Source organism: Crinia signifera, chromosome 1 (genome assembly GCF_055691185.1).
Source record: "Crinia signifera chromosome 1, ASM5569118v1, whole genome shotgun sequence".
NCBI classification, from domain to species: domain Eukaryota; kingdom Metazoa; phylum Chordata; class Amphibia; order Anura; family Myobatrachidae; genus Crinia; species Crinia signifera.
The window spans coordinates 152,287,656-152,309,486 of NC_139217.1; the positions used below are offsets into that span (position 1 = coordinate 152,287,656).

General features: G+C 41.4%; 1 long non-coding RNA gene across 2 annotated transcripts in view; it reads right to left on the bottom strand.

Moving 5' to 3' along the window:
• Positions 1-370: 370 nt before the first annotated feature.
• Positions 371-21,831, bottom strand: part of LOC146026680 (uncharacterized) — a 49,382-nt gene continuing 27,921 nt past the window's right edge. The window contains exons 2-3 of one of the 2 annotated variants that reach the window (XR_014454518.1): positions 12,780-12,868; positions 371-844 (exon numbers count right to left, since the gene is read on the bottom strand). This is a non-coding gene — a long non-coding RNA (uncharacterized LOC146026680). Of the gene's footprint in view, positions 845-7,411; positions 8,985-12,779; positions 12,869-21,831 lie in introns of those variants that run through there. The other variant, XR_014454517.1, reaches the window with a different exon arrangement.

The following is a 21,831-nucleotide window of genomic DNA, read 5'->3' on the forward strand; positions in this document are numbered from 1 at the left end:
GCTTCACTCTCCTAGACCTGAGTGTATATGGCGTCCAGTGTATATGGATTGGAGAGTCACAGTACTTGTACACTATGGATACACAGTTGGGAACAAGCTGCAGACTTACATTACTTGTACATTATAGATACATAGTGGGGTATGTCCTGGAGAGTCCACAATAATTGTACGTTATGGGTACACAGTGAGCTATGTCATGCAGAGTCCACATTATTTGTATGTTATGGGTACACAGTGAGGTGTAAAAGTGCAGTGTCAGCACTAGAAGTGGTGTTGGCAGACAAAATAAACTCATTTAAAATAAGATTGGACAAACATTTATTGAAAAAAAAAAACATTCAGGGATACAATCGATAAACAGTACTTAGCCCAAGGATGAACCAAAGAAAATAAGTCAAATGAGGATATCACATCTAGACCATTCCCTCTAAGAGTCTGTACAAAGCCACTTGAACCATCATACAGCAGCATGCCTTGTACACAGAACATCCACTTGTATTAGCGGTGAGTATGGACAGTCACAGAACCACTTGAATCAGCAGAGCACAGCATACAGCAGCGTGCATGAGCAGAGTGAAATGGCGCCGAGTCACCTCCGCGGGTCCCTAAAATAGATTTTAAAACCCACGAGACTACAACGATTAGAGTATGACTTTTGCCTCGATCTGGAATCCAAGTCTGGCGGGAACACTCAAGACACAGATCCCGAAAGTTTAGAGCAGCTCGGATTTCAGGAAATCCAATCCACACACCTGTAGCTTATAGCGGCATTTGCATTAAGTTGCAGACAGACGACCTCCAGTAGATGAAGCTGCATGTGACTCTGAACCAGACCCACAGTGCACTACGAAAAACAAAAAAATTATAATAAAGGTAATTGTTCTTTAATTTATTGATGTGCTTTCTTTTGTTTGCTTTTACCCTACAAGGACCAAACTGGAAAATAGAATTTGTAGGGTTTTATTTTATAACCCTGAGTCATGAAGAACAAGTTAAAAGTTAAACTTTTTTTTCCCCTCATACAGTATTCATATTCATGCTTTGAAATACTGACAAATATTATGCAATCTTCAGTTTTGTCACGGACTTTGATTTTACACGGATATTTGTGAATGTTACAGATAATTCTTTCATATATTAGTTTTATTTTATTTAATATTGCTATCCTTTAAAATAGTGTTTTGACATTGTGTTAATTTTGTACTGTTTATGTTACACCTTATGCTCCAGGATTCCAAGACACCTGTTGCAGGCATTCCGCATGTTTTGGTGTTTAGCTTGGCAATAGAACTCTAATTTCTCATCTATCCAAGTTTCATGAACACTAATGTAATCACTTTATGGATGCATAAAAAGCTGTGATTGTATCCTCCACACAGTGTTAGACACATGTCTCCTAGCAACTACATAATAGTGAGAATCAATGTCCTGGGCTAGGATATGACTTTTTACAGCTCACTTTGTAAAATCATTACAAAATCTGTCTGCCAAGTGTATACATCTGTAAAGTGCATAACAATGGCATGCAGCAAATAGTAAAACATATGAGAAGTTTAACAATTCAATAGAAGAAAGGTATTCAATATGGTGTACAATGTGCCAAAACGGACATACATTCCATACGTTCTAACAATAAAATATATAAATTCACCCACAAATTATTGTGCAATGAAAGAGTTATGGCCTCATAACGTCTGGTAAAATTGCCACTGCTTACCCAGATAAGACTATCGAACAGGAGAAAGATTTGTTGCTTTCAAGATACTCCAACATCTGTGAAATTCTATGCAATTTTTTTTATTAACAGTAGCAAGTACTGGTTATATTGGTGGATTAGCCATGAATCACTTAGATTATTTCCGGCTGGGCTACATGATATGTTTTTGAGAATTTATTTTTATTTTTCAAGACAATCACTACCTTGCATCAGGCACCCTAAGGGATTTTGTCTTCTGCAAAATTCTGGGTTCTTATTTGAGAACCTCTTTTGCAAAACTTTCAGACATAGGGCAGAATGCACTAAAGAAAAAATGTGGTAAAAAACCCAGGTACTTGTGTATTATCTTGGCGCCCGATTTTTCATTGCATGCCACTACTTAAAGCATGCGATGCGATGCGATTTTTCATGGTAAAGACAAGATTTTTAATTGTATAGTCAACCATGGGTGATTTCATACCCCCATTATCCAACTACGCATGGAGTTGATTTTATATAGTGTGGCTAGCGCAGCTAGCCCCCAAGCCCGAAGCGTGGCGAGCGCAGCGAGCCCCGTGAGGGGACGCGGATTACTTTACATGTATTCTGCGTCCCCTTGCAGGGCTCCCTGCGCTCGCCAGGCTTCGGGCTCGGTGGCTCGCTGCGCTTGCCACACTATAAAACATCAACTCCATGCATAGTTGGATAGTGGGGGTATAAAATCACCCATGGGTGACTATACAATTAAAATACGGGTCTTTACAATGAAAAATCGCATCACATGAATTGTATGCCACTATATTGCATGCGATTCGATGCGATGCAATGAAAAAAATCGGGCGCCCAGATATTACCAAACCCCATTATTGGGTTTTTACCGCATTTTGGAATGCACTAAAACCCAATCGGGTTACTGCGACGGGGGTATCACCAGAAAAAACTGGCGATACCCCATAGAAGCCTAAGGGCTTCTTATAGCAACTCTCGCCACCCTGCATTGACCCCCGCCCCCAATCCTCCCTCGTCTGTGTCCGGACAGCCTCCTGCTGTGCTTCCCGGACCAGTGACCTCCTCCTCCCCAGCCCCATACTTCCACTTCCGGGTGCAGGGAGGAGGAACCGGCAGAGACTTTGGCCCTGCAGCAGGAGAAGCTGGGCACAGGAGGAAGGGGGACCCTCTCACACATCGCCGGCTGCGTTGCAAAGGCAGCTCTTAATGCAAGAGCTGTCCTTTGTGATAATAATCGCATATGTTAGTACATATGTGATTATTATGTATGTGGTAGGCGGCGATGTGCGGCGGAAAAGGTCTGCGGATGTTAGTGCATCCCACACTTAAGCTTGCTCTTCCAGTTTTAAGGCAATCTCATCATAAGTGCAAGGTTTGCAGGCACACAATAATGAGGTCATGCAAAGGTGGGGGCAACCCAATATAAACTGGGTGTGGTTACAATGTAAACCATAAAAAAACAGCTGCAGTAATTTAATGGTCCAGTGCAAGCGTCAGGTAAACCATTAAAAATAACGTAATAGCTGCATTAGGCATGGAGAGGGTTAAACATCCAAGGCTGTGTATACCTTGGGAAGCATGTGACTCGGACATTCAATAAGGAAGCAGGGGATGGCAGTGTTGGCTGAGATATCAAAGCAGGAAAAGGAGGAGCCTTCCTCTTTTTACTAGAAATTTCTGATGAGTGGCTGTCCTCTCTTGCTCAGGCTTATCTAGGTTTTACAGTAGCTCACTCACTTGGCAAACTTAGCTAAAACTTAGCATTTTCATCCCTTAATAAATACATACTGTGTGCTGTGCAGAATGTCCCGGTAACTGGTGCTCGCATCCCCCAGCCCACAGCGTTCCGCAAGGCCAACCGCCCGCGGCGTTCCGCCTGGCCGCCCGCCCGCTTTGTGGCAGAGGATGGCCTGAGTGGTGAGTAAGATGGCCCGGTGCTAGTGTCCCTGTTGGCGGCCTCACCTAGCCCAGCTCCCGGTCAGCATGCTCGGCGCTCCGTGTCCGCGGGTGAAATGGTGGCTCCGGTGGACACGCATGCGCCCACTAGGCCGCGATCGCTGGGTAGAGGGGGGCTGCCTCTCGGCGGGCACAGGGTGTCCGGCCGTGTCCACAGCGCTGTGGTGGTGCAGCCTATGCCTCCTGTCATGGCCGGGAGGGGGTGGGCAGTGGCAGTGATGGCCACATTGGCTCCTGCTCTGCCTGCCGCTGCCGTGCTCAGGACCCAGGCGGCGGTCGGTGGGAGGCGGGCTTCGGCACCATCTCACGGTGATCACCTGATGTAACAGGGTGAGCAAGGGATCCTCAGGCACTGGGGAGATGGTGGGTGGCTGAGAGAAATGGGGGTGACAGCCAAAGGGGCAGACGGGCTTTCCGACACGATGGACGCTCTGGCCCTTACACTGGGTCTGACAGTGGTTGCACAGTGAGGGCAGCCGCCTCTGGGTTTGACCCCACCCTCCTCTCTGTGGTGCTGTCCTCAGTGGCAGGGGCCCTTGCTCCCCTAATAGGGTGGTTACCCCAACAGACCAGGGGGTCCGGGCTGGTAGGCAGGAGGCCAGTGGGGATATAGATAACAAGGTCCCCGGGTGCTCCCAATTTGCAAGGGCCCTAAGGGATATGGGGTCCACAGTGGCCCTGATCGATGGGGGACAGGCTTCTGTGGCTGGCCCTGCACCTAGGGTTCAGAGGCGGTCTGCTACACGGAGGCAGTCCCGCGGGGTCTCTAGGCTGTCAGGGCATGTAATAACTGAGGACGAGCCTATTGAAGAGGACAAGGAAAACGTTGAAGGCCTTCCTCCGCTGTCAGACGTGGGTAGTGCTGCTAAGGCCCGTAAGAGTGCTGCCAAATACGCCAGGAAGGAAGCGGGGAGGAAGGCTTGCCGCACTAAGTGCTGGAAGGTGGCAATGCTTTCGCATAGGGAAAGAAAGAGGCGGAACCTTCCTGGGGTAGTGCACTGTGATTACACCGCAGTGTTGCGAGGCTTGAGGGAGAGTTGTAGGGTGAAGATTGAGAAGGGCGATTTCATAGACCTGTTCAGCTTGACGGATGATTAAAAAAAAGCTTTTAAGGAAGCTAAGGCGAAAGACGGTATAGAGGCATTCAGGTCCTACGATAATTGGCTGGTGGGTTTCTGCATATTTGCAGCCTGCTACTTACAGGACAGGCCAGACGAGCATATGAATGTGATCCGTTACATTCACGTGATCCATGACTTGCATTTTTTGAGAAGTTCAGTACCTTCTTGCATTGGTGTGTGGAGTACTCATCCGTGGGAGTGGATATCAAATGTAGTAGATCAATATTTTGCCACTGCGCATACATCCTGATTGTGTTTGTATAGAGTTGCAGTAATACTATTGGAGAGGCAAGCACAAATAATTGTACGTTCCTGAGCAGTGACAGGGAGGTGTCTTAGCTCAAATTGGACCTTATTCTGGTTCACGTTCCTTCTCAAATGGACAAAACCATGTGCACTGCAGGTGTGACAGATGTAACATGTGCAGAGAGAATTAGATTTGGGTGACTTATTTTGTCTGTGCAGGGAAAATACTGACTGCTTTATTTTTACACTGCAATATAGATCTCACTTTGAAGTAAAACCCAACCCAAATCTAATTCTCTCTGCACAATTTACATTTGCCCCACCTGCAGTGCACATGGTTTTGTCCATTTGAGAAGGAATATGCCTGTAAGAGTGAACCAGAATAAGGCCCATAAGGAGATGGTCCATCTTATGGGAGTGCCTCAGGCATGTCATTAAAAGTGGCCATGTACACACAAGCTCAATCACTCACATAGGTCTGGTCAGTGCTAATTTTCAACAGGAACCAGCAGGAAATCAGTTCCTGAACCTCTAAATAAATATGACATCAACAGGAAGTGGTTTCCTATGCTGTTTTCTCTCTCTCTCTATCTCTCTCTTTCTCTTTTGGATTGTGCCCCTATCTCTGGTATTAGAATATGCCCACCTGACAAAAAATATTCCTATTTGGTCTATTACTTACTGTGAAAAAAGAGAAGTGATTGTGAGAAGCAAATGGTTCAAACTGGCACTTCCACCAATTAAAAAAAAAATCACCTGGGTTGGAATAACGGGTCTGTGGACGTGGGATTTGCGTTTCCACTAGCAAAAACAACTGGTCAATGCGCGTCCCAACGCAAAATCCCAGGTTATTTTGGCTAGTGGAAAAGGGGTATTATTACAAGGTGGCATCAGCAGAAACTAGTCAGGACAATTCCCCTGCACTACAGAAAGCATTTGACTCCATTGATGTCTACGTATTTTCATCTATCGTGAAGAGGGATGCCCAAGGCCCACCCAAGACAAAAAAGTAGGGCTAGTTTGGGACACCCTTTTTAGAACTACCAGCTTGACCTATGGACTCCTGCTGTGGATTTATACCCACTCCCATATATAATCTTATTGCTACTTAAATTAATGTATTTTACTATAAATTGTTACTTGATGCTTACTTTAACTATAGAGCAATTTTTTTTACATATACCTTTTTTATTATTGTTCTTTTTAACTAAGCAGCTTTACACCAGTCTAGTGCAGAACACCTTACTTATTGCTCTTTACACTTCCAGCTATTTATTTATAGTTTCTTATTCAGCGCAGCAGATTGCGTTGTGCTTTACAATTGTTATATTCCCTTCACAACCAGTGTCTATATTGTATGAAAAAAATACCTATCGGTCCATCATATTCAGAATGTATAATATAAATGTTTCTATTTTCTTTAACAATAACAACATTCATGTGCATCTGTTTTTGATGTCCTTAGCTCTGCAATAAATCAATAGACATATATATGTCCATATATATGGAAACACTGTATAGTGGAAAACAGTTTTACTGAAAATAACTGTCATATGCTACACTGCTCAGCGACAAAATGCTGGTATCAGTTAGCAACATCAAAGGATAATAAGATGCACAAACAATGTGGAGGTTTTGTTGGATTTTCTGTTTTCAACAAGCCATTACCAAGCTGTCGATACTTGTCAGTCTGTTTGCTCATGTCAGTGTACACTGTAGGAGGCCACTGACTGTTGTAACATGCTAGCAACTGCAAGTCATATTAAAAAGGATAAATGTGTTAATAGAGCTATAATTAAAAGTAAAAGGTTTTACAAGTCCAGCTCCTTAGACCGTGCTTGGCTATGACGGCCATGAAAAATAGTTTTGCCTCAGAAACTTCCTGAATTATAAGAGCAGGGATGATTATTACCCTTTAATATCACGCTCCTATGAAATTTCTTGGCTGCACAAATTATTAAGTGTGTTACACATCATGTTAATAATAGGATCATTTAATTTGTGTGTTCACAAGTGTTAGGCATTAAACAGGTGACATTTTGAATTTTACTGCAGTGTTAAGCGTACTGAAAGAGCTGCTGCATCCATACTGCTTTTACAGAGAAGAGTTAAAGTGCGTACACATGGATAGATTTGGCAAAAGATCTGGGCATTCCTGACTGACTGAAACTACCAATCGCTCAAATTGTTCCGTGTGCATGAACGATATTGATGCCGATGCGCGTACCCGCTGGTCATTGGTAGAGGTCTATGGTCTTTCCTGCATGCAAAAAGATCATAGATGAATCTTTAACAATGTGTATCAATCATTTAATATGTATGCACGATGAACAATTTGGTAAAGCTGATTGACTGTCTCCCACTCCACTCCAGCATCGTTAAAGATTGACCAAATCGTTTGTCCAGTTCTAAGGAAATCGTTAACAAGATTGTATCATTTGCTACATTTTTCCATGTGTATGCACCTTAACAATCATAAGCAGAAGTTAGATTTCTATAATCTCTCAGGAATCCCAATGTCCTGTGCCTGATAATTATCCATTATAATGATTATGACTCTCTTAGTGTGACACCATGAGCGTGGCAGCGGGCTATCCGGGATAATGTCATGCTAGTCAATCCAGTTAAAAGAATATGAGAGAGGGGGAATGCCTGAGAGTTAGATAATGGGCATTTAATAACAAACATCACCTGACACTCAATTTGTTATATATTTCACATGCATTAATTGCAATATATGGTGATCCAGGACCAAATCAAATGTACTAGCGGTGGAGGCTGCCAATGATATAATCTATGGACAAACAGAAGCACAATCTGGACCACCACCACATAACTGACACTACAGGTGACATGTAAACACAATTAACTTAATTGAACACTTTTTGAATTTGTCAACAGGAAACTTTAGCCTAAGGATGCCATGAACAAATGCTAATAATATAAGGTGCCATGATTTAAGATTTAAGTTTGTAAACTATTGGTTTTATTTCAAGTAATTAAATCCACATGCTCCTGCTTTGCCCAAATTTACAAGGGCACAAGTTACCTCTAAGGAGGTTATACAGTAGACCTATAAACTATTAAAGAAGTTCAAATACCATGATGAATGAGGTTGAGTCTCTTTGTGTCCCTTTAAAGGTGGCTGATACTCTGTACCTATTACATGTTGCTTACTGCACAACTTGGCTTATACAGAAAAGACATATACATGTTCCTGTAGACAATGAGGATGCAGGGCGTGATACTAGAAGGGATGTGGGGAACAGACAGAGGCTTGCTAGTAAGCCAGACAAAATAATAATCCAGCAATAGTTAAGATGTACAGTACAGAAGTCTGTACAACGCTCATTGGTTATTATTACTAGTTCTGTTAAGAAATACACAACAACAAAATACACATAGACTATATAATTTTCCTTATTTTACAGCACGGTTGTCTAGGGATGTCCCTAGTTTACCCTATACCTCTGCCACCCTGGTGTAGACATTGGAGGAATAACTGACCCAGATGTTGCTGATGTGCTGCCAACAATGAAAAAGGAGGCACAAGTAGTAATAAATCTTCGTGTAACTGGAAGACAGAAGCAATATAATTCAAGTAAAGTTCACTGACAGACTCAGATAAGATCTTTAGAGCCCCAGTCATTTATACTAAATATATGTCCAGTCTCTCCTCGGGATTTGCTATACAACTGCGTCTGCACTTGTTTGAATGCTCTGGTATCATATATCCCTTGATAATCTGGCAGTAATTTGCAGATTTGGCTGGTTTGGGGAATTCTTGAAGTCCCTTTGGATGCTACAGAAGTTACAATCATGTTTGGTGGTGGAAGGTGGAGGGGCTTCATGCTGTGTCTGCTGTAGTGCCCCATGTTCAGCAGCAGGTGGTGGCTTTCTTATAGGTATCTCTGTGTTGTCTGGAATTGTCTGCATCTCATGAATCAACCAGGAATCTATAAACCATTTTTATAAAATGTGTGAATCTAAACACTGCAGAGGAAAAAATCTATGGCATGTTCCCAATCTTACATTTTTCAGCCTATTTAAATCGATTTGTTGACATTTTGAATGCCTTAAAAAGAAAATGTAACACCCATTATACACTTATGTGTAACATCATAGCTATACCAACCAGGCTGTTACTCTGCTGGCAGCCAATCACTGTTATTGGGCCAAATTTAGACCTGATCGCATGACACATTTATTCTCAAAATGGGCAAAACCATGCTGCATTGCAGGTGGGGCAGATGTAACATGGGCAGTGAGAGTTATGATGCATTGGTGGCATCCCTTTCTATCTTCATCTGGGGTGCAGTGCTGTGTAAGCTCTTTTGCATGGCTGCCAGGGGAGAAGATGAAAGAAGAAGGCGCCAATGCTGCAAGCCCTGGGGAGGAAGTCTTACTCTTTGATAATCACCTGCGGGTGGTGACCTTTAAGTTCTATTGCATGGTTACTATCCATGGCATTCTTCTGGCATCTTCATCTGGGGGCAGTGGCCTTTAAATTCTGTTGCATGGCCACTTCCCACTAGGACTTTCTCAAGCATCTTCTATCTTCAGGAGCTCTTCCTCGCTCCTCCTCTGATGTCGGACTGACACCTGTTGCCTCACTCTCACTAATATTAGCCAGCACCAGGGCACATGGTAATAATGCACTTACTGGTGCAGCCATCCTAAACTTAAAAATGGCTCTGTGGCTCTAATTTGTAAAATATGAAACACTACCTGGACACCAGGGCTCTCACGTGGAGGGTTATGCCATGGGATTTTTTCTGCATTCCTAGCTAAGAGGGTTCCAATCAGATTCCTCCCAGCATCCACCTCAGCCGCCATGTTCTTCTGTGCATGCCTAGATGGACTCCCAGTACACAAAGCCCAGAGAATGGCACTGATGACAAGGGGCAGCTTTCCCTTTGTGTTAATAATTGCATATGTTAGTACTGTACATATGTGATTAATATCTGTGCAATTCAAGGGCGTAGCTACCATAGGTGCAAGGAGTGCAGCTACTATGAGGCCCCTTCCCTGATGAAGTTACATGTGTTATATACATTTTCTACTATTGGGTGCTGCATAAACTTTTGCCTTCTGGCCTAGAATATATCTAGTTCACAAGTTCTCAAAGTCTAGTTCAAAGGGTTCCCATACAGTGCTTGTTTTACAGGTCTCCTCACCTCAGTCAGTAATGAATACAATTGTCGGGTGACCAAGAAAACGTGAACTGTGGGGGGTCCTGAGGACCGAGTTTGAGAGCCACTGGTCTAGTTACATCGCTGTACCTTGTAATGTGGGATACAGTTAACTAAAGAACATTAGAACATTACATAATATAAACTGGAGCACTGTAATGTGGTACAATATAAACTTAGAACACTATGTCATAATGTGAATTGGGGGAACTCTACTGAATAATGTGTCCTGACAGCAGGGAGCAGGGCCTGATTTCCTACTAGGCCTGTAAGCCACATGCCTAGGGGTGGCACCTGCTGTGGACAGTACGGTATCTTCCCCTCGCAGGTCACAGTGGGGGGGGGGGGCGCAAATTGCCAGAGAGTGGGTCACAGATAGTGGGAGGGGGGTCATAGGGGGTTGTGAAGCACAGGAAGTTCTGAATCATGGGAGGAGGGGTCACAGGGGAACCACGAATCGCAGTGGTGGGGGGGTCATGGAGAGCCACAAATGGCCTTGGGGGGTCAGCAGATCACAGAAGCGATCTCTTTCTCTCCCTCTCTGCGCATCTCCATCTCTCTGCACTCCTCTCTTTCTGCCCTACTCTTTTTCTGCCCTCCCTCTCTCTCTGCTCTCCCGCCCTTTCTCTTTCTCTCTCTCCCTCCTATTTGCTTAGTTTCTCCCTCTTTACCTCCCTTTCTCTCTCTCTTACCTTCCATCCCTTTCTCTTTCCCTCCCTCCCTTTCTCTATTCCTCCCTCTCATTTTACTATTACAGTATACTGGCAATTGGCAATTTTCAAATAGGTTGTGCCTAATAACTATATATTAAATATGGCACTGACTGGCAGCTCCGCAATGTGACATAATATGAATAAGGCACTACTGCGGTTCATAAAAGGACTGAGGCATATAGACTGGAATAATACTGTGTTGCATAATATGAAATGTGAACACTACTATTAGGCACATTTTTCAACTTTAAGCTGAACGAAATTTGACAATAAATAATATATTTAATTTGACAGTTTTGTTTAAATTTTTTTTTTTTAAAGGCACAGAAAAGTATAATTATAGATATGTTTTAAGCGGGATGCAGTCAAAATCCCGACGGTCAAAATCCCGACGGTCAAAATACCGACAGCAATTGACAGAAAGTCAAAATCCCGACATGGTCAAAATCCCGACATTTAAAATCCCGACATGGTCAAAATACCGACAAGGTCAAAATACCGACATTTAAAATCCCGACAAGTTCAAAATACCGACACATAGAATGTAGACAGGTGAAAAAGTCAACATGACTTTCGGGCGACAGGCCGCGAGGTCGACATGGGTTTTTCACTGTTTCTTGACCCGACATGTGCCGACAGGCGGTATTTCATGCCCTACCATCCACTAGGGCGTGGTGGGAGAATAAAATAGTGTGCCGAGCGTAGCGAGGCACCGTGCCCGAAGCATTGCGAGCGCAGCGAGCTATGCGAGGGGCTGCGGTTGACTTCCAACTGTGTCCATGTCGACTGTGTCGACATTCAGGTAAAAAAAACTGTGAAAAGCCCATATCGACCTCGCGAGCTGTCGCCCGAAAGTCATGTTGACTTTTTCACCTGTCTACATTCTATGTGTCGGTATTTTGAACTTGTCGGGATTTTAAATGTCGGTATTTTGACCTTGTCGGTATTTTGACCATGTCGGGATTTTAAATGTCGGGATTTTGACCATGTCGGGATTTTGACTTTCTGTCAATTGCTGTCGGTATTATGACCGTCGGGATTTTGACCGTCGGGATTTCATACCGAATCCTTTTAAGCATTACTTTTTTGTAATTTTGTTTTAAAACTCTGATGTCCAGCCCCTCAGAACTCCCTTATCAGTATCCATGTCCTTAAGGTGCCCATAAAGGTTACAATTATTGCATACAATATCGCATCTCATCGCATCTCGGTTTTGCGATGAGATAAGATCTAGTACAAAACATATGTGCAGCACATACTTTTTGTACTAGATCTCATCTCATCGCAAAACCGAGATGCGATATTGTATACAATATTGTATACAATAATTGTAACGTATATGGGCACCTTAATGCAATTCTCCTTTCCCCAATCTCCCCTGCCCACTGATCATAGATCATAGGAAATTAGGTGCAGTAGAATTTGTGAGGACACAATCCTGCATGCTTTGAGAGCCAATTAAACATTTTAAACACAGATGAGTTTCTTTTTTAAAACATCTTTTTGATGTAAACCCAATGCGGTTTCTTATAATAAACATGTGATTTTGGACTTAACAAACTGACACACACCAGAATCAATTTCAGTTTTCTGTCTCCAAACTACAAATATAGTAAATCCTGCTGTTTGGCTCTGATAATTGCACAAATTTAGTAAATATAAACTGAGATTTTTATTTTTGTTTTACAAATCGATCACACATTCACTATTCTGTGCTATATTTGCATGCATGCTTAAACGATTCCATGAAGAATAGGTTAATTGGCTTTTAGTGCTATAAACCTCCCTTTATCATTTACATCACAAACTTTATTTAAAACATCTCAGTGAGTTTGGAAGCAATTACCTGACATTTTCATAGGTTTACTCCCAGTTCAATCTCTGCATGGGTCAGAAACTTCCAGTAACTGTTTTGTATATCAAGATTAGAAAAACCTGTTTAAGAAAAAAGTAATAAAAAAGGTTTAATAGGAAATCTTACACGACACAGCAAGTGGGTGACAATACACAAAGAGACAACGTTCACTGGGAAAGCTGAAAAATATTTGCTGTGCTAGTAAAAGCCTTATTTTTCAAACATATATATATATATCTAAAATAAACAGGAGAGAGAGGTGCGCCTCATAGTGCAGATCAATGGATATTTATTAAAGAGTTAAAACACTCCAGGTAAAAAACACAGTTGCTCGTACCATGAATTAAAACGCTTTGGACTGATTACCACATGATATAACACGTTACCCACGGCAAACAGCTCCTCTGGAACCACAAAGTCCTTAGTAGCATGTATCGCTGCAGACACTGGGTTGTGCTGCAGAAACCAGCAGACGGTTGGACGAAGGGACACCAGAACAGGAGAGAAGACGGGACGTGATGGAAAGCGGGTATCACAGGCCACGCCCTAACGCGTTTCGTCAGAGACTTCGTCAGAGGGCGTGGCTCTGTGACTACCCGATTTGAATATAACAGGACAACAACCAATGAAAACACAGTGGGTGTCTGACATCACTAAAGGTGTACACAATATAGTAACGTGCTGATTAGCAACAAGTGCATGAATGGAAACAAATGAATTCAATGCACCCTTTCTTTTACATAGTACTGGCGTATTACGACGGGCTGGAGTGATATATATCATGTCACAATCCTGTATGCATATACAATTTTGAACAAAACAATTAAGAACATGATTTAAAACATGTATAATAAAAAAATATATATATATGTGCAAAAAAAGGCGCACATGAAATATCATTAAAACAATACAAAACAGAAAGACATAATATACATTAAAAAAGGTGAATAAGTAAAAGATGTTTATCAATAAAATAAGGACATATAAGCAGTGAATTAATTGAGGAAAGGAGTTATTTCATAACCCTCATTTAATCCGTATGGGGTTAAGGTATTTAATTTAAGAATCCAATAAGTTTCTCTACGTGTAAGCAACTTATCCCTATCGCCTCCCCTTTTGGGGATAGGAATTTGTTCTATGGCTCGGATCTTCATACAGCCAGGGTCACTATTGTGAAAGTTTTTGAAGTGCCGGGGAATGCTGTGGTTAAGAAGTCCATTCTTTATGTTACGCTGGTGTTCGAGGGCACGGATCTTAAATGCCCTCTTGGTTTTACCCACGTAATGTAGGTCACAACTGCAGGATATGATGTAAACCACATAAGTGGAATTACAATTAAGAAATTGATGGGGTTTAATAAGGGACAATTTGGGATTACTAAGATCTGTCCCCTTTGCAATATGTTTACAAATCTTGCAGTTATTGCAAGGAAAACACCCCTTAATATTCAAAAAGGTGTTAGAAACAACAGTATTGGTTGGTTCCAGCTGACTTTTGGCAATCATATTTTTTAATGTCTTTGCCTTCTTGAACACAATACTGGGTTTATTAGGCAATTGTTTACCCAATACAGGGTCTAGTTTGAGTATATGCCAATTTTTATCTAAGATGGTCTTAATTTCTTTTTCTTTAGAATTAAATTGGGTAACAAACAAACAGTCATTTCTTTTAACCACAGGTTCAGATGAAGTTTTATATTCCAAAAGGTCTGTGCGTTCTAAAGCTCTTGCTCTCTCGCGTGCACGAGTTACAGTATTTTTAGGATACCCTCTTTCATCAAATCTAGAGGTGTAAACCTCAGCCTGGGAATCATACATGGATATATTAGAACAATTACGCCTCAGGCGGATGAACTGCGAAAATGGAATATTTTTCTTCCAAGATTTGAGATGGCAGCTCTCAAATTGCAGGTAACTATTAGAGTCTACGGGTTTAAAGAATGTAGAAGTCTCAATAGAAGTAACCTCAGGGAAGTTCTCCACATTTAGAAAGAGATCCAAAAATTCAATATTTTTCTTGTTAAATTTATGGGTAAATGTGAGATTATAAGTATTACAATTGAGAACATCGACAAAGGAATTGAATGATGATTCATCGCCATCCCATATAACGATGATATCATCAATATACCTTTTAAACAATTTCACATTCCTTAGCAAGTCAGGGGTCAGGGTATTCTTCTCCCAGTCACCCATGTAGAGATTGGCCAGACTTGGGGCACAAATCGTCCCCATCGCCGTGCCCCAAGTCTGGAGGTACCAATCACCCAGAAACTCAAAATAGTTAAAATGCAACACAAATCTTAAACAATCACAAATAAATTGGATTTTCACATCAGATAAACCACTATTGTTAGTGAGTACATCATTAATAACATCGATACCCCTCTGGTGTGGGATCTTGGTGTAAAGAGAGGATACATCGATTGTACCAAAACCAAACCCAGCACGCCATTCGATGTTTTCCAATATTTTAAGCATATGTGTGGAATCCTTCACAAAGGTGTCTAAGGATGGCACGTAGGTCTTAATAAACGTGTCTACGTATTCAGACAACCTGGAGGTCAAGGACCCCACACCTGCAATAATCGGGCGCCCTGGTGGGCGTTCCCGATTCTTGTGCAGCTTAGGTAAATGGTAAAAGGTGGCAAATGAGGGTGTAGTATTGTAAAGGTATTTAAATTCATCCAAGTTAATGTTTTTTTCACTTAGACCACGCTTTAACAATACTTCCAATTCTGCTATATACATTTGTGTAGGATCATTGTCAAGTTTTCTATATGAAACATCATCTAATAATAAATTATATGCTTCAGTGACATAATATTCACGATCCATTATAGCAATGCCACCGCCTTTATCGGCATTTTTAATTACTATAGATGAATCACTCATCAAATCTTTTAAGGCACCCCTTTCTTTGAAAGTAAGATTTGAGGGATTATTCTTAGTGTTATCGATTTTATCAAGATATTTCTTAACTAATTCAGAAAACATATCCAGATATGGGCCCTTCGATTCAAGCGGATAAAAAGTAGACTTAAGTTTGAGGCCAGAATTATCGATATTTGGAGGCTTGTCTACCATCGAATTAGTTTCTCCATCTTTTTTGAGAAAATGACGTTTGAGCGTCAACTTCCTAACAAAAAGATTTAAATCTATCTGGAGGTCGACCTTATTAGGAAGAGTTGAAGGTGCAAAAGAAAGACCCTTCATAAGAAGTGATTTTTCAACGGGAGTGAGTATTTTTTTAGAAAGATTATAAATCCCACTATTATCCAAGACCTTATCAGTAACAGGAATTATAGTGTTTATAACACTCTGATCTTTGCTTCTCTTAGTGGAAGCTCCTTATCCCCTCCCTCCCCTAATCTTCTTTTGATGCTTATTGGGGTTCTGGGTAAATTTTTTAGTATTTGATGTTTTGGATCTAAAAAATGCTGATCATTTTCACCATCTTTAGAATAAAGTCGCTCAAAGCGATTATCATGAACGAATCCATGTGGTTCGTCAAAGACAGGTTGATTCCAAAATTTTTGTCTGCGGTCCCTCATATTGGGATTTCTATTATTTCTATTTTTGGGACGTACTACTGTCCATCCATCAGGGTTTTTGGTATTGTACCGGTCATTATTATGACTAGAGACAGGATTATATGCAACAAAAAAAGCTTGAAATATGCATGCAAATATGCATGAAAAATACTTAAAATATGCATTAAAAGTGTTAAAATATGCTACATTAAATAATAATAAAAAGTAATTTTTAACTTATTTATTTAAAAATCAGAAAACAATTAGTTGCAAATAAACCTAAAAAATAGGCCCACAGCATCTGCAGATGTCAGTATGCTAGCTGCTACAGCAGACTGCAGCGTCCAAAGCTCTTCTTGCATCAACTGCACGGACCCTCATCTCCAGCGCCGATGGATCAAATGTCAGCATAGCGTGTGAGGGCGGCGCAGTGGAAGGCTTCCTCCCTGCGCCGCATACTCACTGTGACACAGCATTTTCTCCGCAACCGCGTGATGTTACTACCCTTCTGCCCGCCTCCTCTGCTGCAGAAGTCTGTCTCTTGGTGTAAAGTCCCAGGGCAGGGACAGGCAAAGGTTCAGGAGCTTCGTAATGGCATCTGTCCTGACTGACTTTTATCAACATTGATTGGCAACCTAGAGCAGTGTCAGACATAGCGTACATCCAAGGTTCCCCACTCTGCACACATATTGCCCCAGCCTGCACACTCTACCACTACCTGGCCAGCAGCAGCAGCAGGGCAAAGCAGTGCTGTGACTCGCGGGTGGGAAGAGGACGGGGCCTAAAATATGCAGCATCACTAGATTTTAGGTAAAATATGCAATAACCAGTGAGAATGGGAAAAATATGCAAATGCATATGCAAATATGCAAATGCATATAATCCTGTCTCTAATTATGACTGTTCCGGGGATAATAATCATTAGAATTATTATACTCTCTACGCTGGTTAAAATAACCCCTGCGCTGATGTTGATATCCATAATCATAATGTTTATTTTGTATATTATGAGTATCATTCCTTATATAGTGATTATCTCTCGGACCACCATTTTTATTATTAGGTCTAATTGTGCGGGGAGTTACAGGGGGTATCTCACTCTTATTTTGGATAGTATCTCTATTTTGAGACCAAGTGCGAACAATATTTTGCTCATAATCAGATTTATCACGCAGAAATTTTTTCTGTTTAGTTTCGATAACTTTGGATTCTATTATCGATACTTTTTTCTCAATCGATGTTTTTGCTGCTAAAATTTTTTCTTTGTCCAAATTTTTTTCTAAATCAACAGCTATGACCTGTAATTGTCTCTCTGTCTCTTTAAAAAGTTTAGTCTTTTCAGATACTAGCAATCTCATGAGCTCTAGGGAACACTCATCTAGGATGTGGTTCCAGTCTTTTAAAAACTGTTCGTTTTCTGAACCTATAGTAGGAGTTTTCAATAAGCGGAGCCCACGTGGGATTCGTTTACACTCAATATAATTATTTAGACTCTTAAGGTCCCACCAAAGTTTGGCTTCTTTTATATGTAACTTTTCTAAATTACCTATAAGATCAGCCTGATTGGGCTGGTCGGCAGAAGGAATAAACACATTGTTTGACTCATTAAAAATACGACTGCACTCCTGTGATCTAACAGTGTTTAAATCACCATGTCTCCACATAATTATGCTGAGATTGAGGCAGTCAAACAGCTGCTGAACTCACACAAATGACCCAACAGAACAAACACAAAGAAAAATGACAAGTGTGAGCAGCGCTGTTAATTAGAGTCCAAAATGTCTGTAAGAAAGTCCAAAGTCAAACTTTAGCAAGGATGACTGATATTGTGCACCAAGTCCAGGTTAATGAACTGCAGCAACCTCTCTTAGGGGGGGCATCCAGGGTCAGGATGAAACAAATATCTAAAATAAACAGGAGAGAGAGGTGCGCCTCATAGTGCAGATCAATGGATATTTATTAAAGAGTTAAAACACTCCAGGTAAAAAACACAGTTGCTCGTACCATGAATTAAAACGCTGTGGACTGATTACCACATGATATAACACGTTACCCATGGCAAACAGCTCCTCTGGAACCACGAAGTCCTTAGTAGCATGTATCGCTGCAGACACTGGGTTGTGCCGCAGAAACCAGCAGACGGTTGGACGAAGGGACACCAGAACAGGAGAGAAGACGGGACGTGATGGAAAGCGGGTATCACAGGCCACGCCCTAACGCGTTTCGTCAGAGACTTCGTCAGAGGGTGTGGCTCTGTGACTACCCGATTTGAATATAACAGGACAACAACCAATGAAAACACTTTATTTGTGATTGTTTAAGATTTGTGTTGCATTTTTTTGTGTTGCATTTTAACTATTTTGAGTTTCTGGGTGATTGGTACCTCCAGACTTGGGGCACGGCGATGGGGACGATTTGTGCCCCAAGTCTGGCCAATCTCTACATGGGTGACTGGGAGAAGAATACCCTGACCCCTGACTTGCTAAGGAATGTGAAATTGTTTAAAAGGTATATTGATGATATCATCGTTATATGGGATGGCGATGAATCATCATTCAATTCCTTTGTCGATGTTCTCAATTGTAATACTTATAATCTCACATTTACCCATAAATTTAACAAGAAAAATATTGAATTTTTGGATCTCTTTCTAAATGTGGAGAACTTCCCTGAGGTTACTTCTATTGAGACTTCTACATTCTTTAAACCCGTAGACTCTAATAGTTACCTGCAATTTGAGAGCTGCCATCTCAAATCTTGGAAGGAAAATATTCCATTTTCGCAGTTCATCCGCCTGAGGCGTAATTGTTCTAATATATCCATGTATGATTCCCAGGCTGAGGTTTACACCTCTAGATTTGATGAAAGAGGGTATCCTAAAAATACTGTAACTCGTGCACGCGAGAGAGCAAGAGCTTTAGAACGCACAGACCTTTTGGAATATAAAACTTCATCTGAACCTGTGGTTAAAAGAAATGACTGTTTGTTTGTTACCCAATTTAATTCTAAAGAAAAAGAAATTAAGACCATCTTAGATAAAAATTGGCATATACTTAAACTAGACCCTGTATTGGGTAAACAATTGCCTAATAAACCCAGTATTGTGTTCAAGAAGGCAAAGACATTAAAAAATATGATTGCCAAAAGTCAGCTGGAACCAACCAATACTGTTGTTTCTAACACCTTTTTGGATATTAAGGGGTGTTTTCCTTGCAATAACTGCAAGATTTGTAAACATATTGCAAAGGGGACAGATCTTAGTAATCCCAAATTGTCCCTTATTAAACCCCATCAATTTCTTAATTGTAATTCCACTTATGTGGTTTACATCATATCCTGCAGTTGTGACCTACATTACGTGGGTAAAACCAAGAGGGCATTTAAGATCCGTGCCCTCGAACACCAGCGTAACATAAAGAATGGACTTCTTAACCACAGCATTCCCCGGCACTTCAAAAACTTTCACAATAGTGACCCTGGCTGTATGAAGATCCGAGCCATAGAACAAATTCCTATCCCCAAAAGGGGAGGCGATAGGGATAAGTTGCTTACACGTAGAGAAACTTATTGGATTCTTAAATTAAATACCTTAACCCCATACGGATTAAATGAGGGTTATGAAATAACTCCTTTCCTCAATTAATTCACTGCTTATATGTCCTTATTTTATTGATAAACATCTTTTACTTATTCACCTTTTTTAATGTATATTATGTCTTTCTGTTTTGTATTGTTTTAATGATATTTCATGTGCGCCTTTTTTTGCACATATATATATATTTTTTTATTATACATGTTTTAAATCATGTTCTTAATTGTTTTGTTCAAAATTGTATATGCATACAGGATTGTGACATGATATATATCACTCCAGCCCGTCGTAATACGCCAGTACTATGTAAAAGAAAGGGTGCATTGAATTCATTTGTTTCCATTCATGCACTTGTTGCTAATCAGCACGTTACTATATTGTGTACACCTTTAGTGATGTCAGACACCCACTGTGTTTTCATTGGTTGTTGTCCTGTTATATTCAAATCGGGTAGTCACAGAGCCACGCCCTCTGACAAAGTCTCTGACGAAACGCGTTAGGGCGTGGCCTGTGATACCCGCTTTCCATCACGTCCCGTCTTCTCTCCTGTTCTGGTGTCCCTTCGTCCAACCGTCTGCTGGTTTCTGCGGCACAACCCAGTGTCTGCAGCGATACATGCTACTAAGGACTTCGTGGTTCCAGAGGAGCTGTTTGCCGTGGGTAACGTGTTATATCATGTGGTAATCAGTCCACAGCGTTTTAATTCATGGTACGAGCAACTGTGTTTTTTACCTGGAGTGTTTTAACTCTTTAATAAATATCCATTGATCTGCACTATGAGGCGCACCTCTCTCTCCTGTTTATTTTAGATATTTGTTTCATCCTGACCCTGGATGCCCCCCCTAAGAGAGGTTGCTGCAGTTCATTAACCTGGACTTGGTGCACAATATCGGTCATCCTTGCTAAAGTTTGACTTTGGACTTTCTTACAGACATTTTGGACTCTAATTAACAGCGCTGCTCACACTTGTCATTTTTCTTTATATATATATATATATATATATATATATATATATATATATTGCAAGAGAAATAGAACAATGCGCTGAACAAAATGCAGAAATGTCCAGAAATAAAACCTTAAATGTCCGACACCAATCGTCCAATCCTTCTTAGGACAGTCTCAGTATAGCACTTAGGATATTAGTCCCAGCAGCTCCGTCTCCTATGGGGTAAATTAACCTGTATCCAGCAGGTAGGAGATTTCTAGAAAAATAGAGATGTGCGCTTGATAGTGCGTGAAATCCGTTTAAAAGGTTTATTTAGACATAAGACATAAAACAGAGGAATGGGTACACGTACCAACGGTGGCGGTTCTTAATCATCGCGGTCAAACAGCATGTATGCGGTGCAAGCACCTGAAAGCTGGAGCCGGTTACACTCCGTTCCCGGACAGACAGCGACACAGCAAATGGTGGTGTTCTCCTGCGCTAGGCCACGCCCCTACGCGTTTCGTATCAACTTCATCAGAGGGCTGGCCTAGCGCTGGCTCACCGCCTCCTTATACCCACTCACACGGCAAATCAAAGTTTGGCCACTGAGACAATCTAAAAATTCAGATTCTGACAGTTTTTTAGTCCAGCGCCAGAGAGGCCAGACAGGAGAGACGTCCTCACCCAATCGTTGGGGGAAAAGAAATCGAGAAGAAGGGGGGAAAGAGGGAGAAAGACCACCCATTTTCAAAAAGAGAACCCTCAATTAGTTACAGATGAGGTAACAGGCACATTTAATTTGTCAGATATCAGTCTAACGGATACTCAATTACAACTTTTAAAGAAAGGTCTCACATTCTCACCTGCTGCAGGGGTCAATAAGTTTACATTATATGTAGACCTTAATTTGTACATTCGCCACCTTACTGTCACAAACTTGGGGTGCACTACCACTCGGGGATTGGCTAGACCTGACACAGAGGCGCGG